Source organism: Tupaia chinensis, unplaced genomic scaffold (genome assembly GCF_000334495.1).
Source record: "Tupaia chinensis unplaced genomic scaffold, TupChi_1.0 Scaffold000037_21, whole genome shotgun sequence".
NCBI lineage: Eukaryota > Metazoa > Chordata > Mammalia > Scandentia > Tupaiidae > Tupaia > Tupaia belangeri.
The window spans coordinates 973,564-976,821 of NW_006159480.1; positions in this window are offsets into that span (position 1 = coordinate 973,564).

Consider the following 3,258-nt stretch of genomic DNA (forward strand, 5'->3'; position numbering starts at 1 on the left):
TCCGCTTAATTAACTTTGCAAGTTGAACACCTTGCGATGTTCAATGTTGCTCTGCTTGAACGTTTGGAACTGGAAGCAGTTTAATACTGTTTTACAATGGATGCTTTGAAATGAACCTTACTTTTCAAGATAATCATGTAGTTTTTCAGCCATAATCTGCAATTTTCCTTGGAGTATCGGAAAGATCTATGGCAGAAAGACTCCACTCATGGAGCTTATTTTCATACCTAAAGATCTTTGTTGTAGCTGCAAGTTGAGATTTGGTCCTAAGAATGCACTACACTTTCCAAGCCAAGTAATTCTAGGGAAACCGATTCCAACGACATTTTACAATACACTCACCAAAACCAGTTTGTTCCACGTCCTTAACTTTGGAAGTTGAACACCTTATGATGTTCAATGTTGCTCTACTTGAACATTTGGTTCGGGAAGCAATTTGACTCTGTTTTACAATAGACGTTTTGAAATGACGCTTACTTTTCCCAGATAAGCATGTAGCTTTTCAGCCAAAATCTGTATTTTCTTTGGAGTATCAAAAAGATCTTTGGCAGAAAGACTCCACTCATGGAGTGGATTTTCTCATCTACAGATCTTTGATGTAGCTGCAAGTTGAGTTTTAGGCCTAAGAATACACTACACTTTGCAAGCAAAGTAATGCTAGGAAAACCCACTTCCAATGAAATTTTACAATACACTCCCAGAAACCAGTTTGTTCCACTTTCTTAACTTTGTCAGTAGAACGCCTCGTGATGTTCAATGTGGCTCTACTTGAGCATTTGGTTTGTGAAGCTATTTGTCTCTGTTTTACAATGTAAGTTTTGAAATGAAGCTTACAATTCCTGTTAAGCAAGTAGTTTTTCAGCCAAAATCTGTTCATTTCCTTGGAGTAACAGAGAGATCTTTGGCAGAATGACTCCTCTCTTGGAGCCCATTTTCATACCTACAGATCTCTTTTGTAGCTGCAAGTTGAGTTTTGGGCCTAAGAAGGCACTGCACTTTACAAGCAAAGTAATACTAGGGAAACCGGCTTCCAAAGAAATTTTACAGTACACTCACAGAAACCAGTTTGTTCCACTTATTTGACTTTGGAAGTTCAATACGTAGTGATGTTCAGTGTTGCTGTACTTGAACATTTGGTTTTCGAAGGTGTTTGATACTGTTTTACATTGGATGTTTTGAAATGAACCTGACATTTCCCAGATAAGCATGAAGTTTTTCAGCCAAAATCTGTACATTTTCTTGGAGTAACAGAAAGATCTTTGGCAGAATGACTCCTCTCATGGAACTCATTTTCATACCAACAGTTCTCTTTTGTAGCTACAAGTTGAGTTTGGGACCTAAGCATGAGCTATACTATCAATGAAAAGTCATACTAGGGAAACCCACTTCCAACAAAATTGTACAATACATTCCCATAAGCCATTTTATTCCACTTCCTTCACTTTGCAAGTTGGATACCTAGTGATATTCAGTGTTACTCTACTTGAACTTTGGGTTTTGGAAGTTATTTGACACTGTTTTACAATGGAGGTTTTGGAATGTGGCTTATTTTACCTATGACACGCATTCAATTTTTCAGCGAAAATCTGTACTTTTCCTTGGAGTATCAGAAAGATCTTTGGCAGAAAGACTCCACTCATGGAGCTGATTTTCATTCCTAAAGATCTTTGTTGCAGCTGCACGTTGAGTTTGGGGCCCAAGAATGCAATACAATTTCAATGCAAACTGAGTGAAAATCAGGCCTCTTCCAAAAAATGCGAAGATGTTTGTGGTAGGTTTAGGGTTAGGGTTAGCCATTAGGGATAGAGTTAGGCTTAGGGTTATGTTTTAAGGATAGTGCTAGGGTTAGGGTTAGGGTTTTAGGGATAGTATTAGGGTTAGGGTTAGAGTTTAAGGATAATGCTAGTGTTAGTGTTAAGGTTAAGGGATAGTGTTAGGGTTAGTGTTAGAGTTTAAGGATAGTGTTCGGGTTAGGCTTAGGGTATAGGGATAGTGTTAGGGTTAGGCTTAGGATTTAGGGAAATTGTTAGGGTTAGGTTTCTAGGGATAGTAATAGGGTAAGTGTTTGTGTTTAAGGATAGTGTTAGTGTTAGGGTTAGGGTTAGGGTTAGGGTTTAGGGATAGTGTTAGGGTTAAAGTTTAAGGATTGTGTTAGGGTTAGGTTTAAGGTTTAGGGATAGTGTTGGGGTTAGGGATAGTGTTTAGGGACAATGTTTGTTTAGGGTTTGGGTTTAGGTATAGGCTTAAGGTTAGGGTTAGGGTCTGCCTAGGTGTCGGGTTGAATTCTGGACAGGGTGGTCTGGATGGAAGTTGGTAGGTGTAGTGTCCCCTTGGTCGCCAGGTGCCTTCAGATGTACCAGGCTGCTGGTTCCTACAGCAAATGTGGCAGTCCGTGAGGAGAGGAAGAGGAAGATGCGAAAGTCGCTTTTCTGCGAGAATCGTCACTTTTTCTTAAAATATCAGAAAGAACGTTGGAATTTTACAGTACACCCACAGAAACCAGTTTGTCCCAGTTATTTAACTTTGGAAGTTGAACACCTAGTGATATTCAATGTTGCTCTACTTGAACATTTGGTTTTGGAAGCTGTTTGACACTGTTTTACAATGTACATTTTGAAATGAATCTCACTCTTCCCTGATAAGCATGTAGGTTTTCAGGCTAACCTGTCCTTTCCTTGAAGTATCATAAAGAACTTTGGCAGAAAGGCTCCATTCATGGAGCTTATTTTCATTCCTAAAGATCTTTGTTGCAGCTTCAAGTTGAGTTTTGAGCCTAAGAATGCACTGCACTTTGCAAGCAAAGTAATACTAGGGAAACCCCCTTCCAACGAAATTTTACAATACCCTCACAGAAACCAGTTCAATTCAATTACTTCGATGTTGCTCTTCTTGAACATATGGCTTTTGAAGCAGTTTTACACTGTTTTACAATGGACGTTTTTAAATGAAGCTTACTTTTCCCGTATAAACTTGTAGTTTTTCAGTCATAACCTGTATATTTCTTCATAGTATCAGAAAGAACTTTGGCAGAAAGACTCTATTTAGGGAGCCGATTTTCAGACCTAAAGATGTTTGCTGAATCGACAACTTGCCTTTTGAACCTATGAATGCACTTCAATTTCCAAGCAAAGAAATACTAGGGTAACCCGCTTCCAGCGAAATTTTTCAATATACTCACCAAAACCAGTTTGTTCCACATACTTAACTTTGGAAGTTGAACACCTTATGATGTTCAATGTTGCTCTACTTGAACATTTG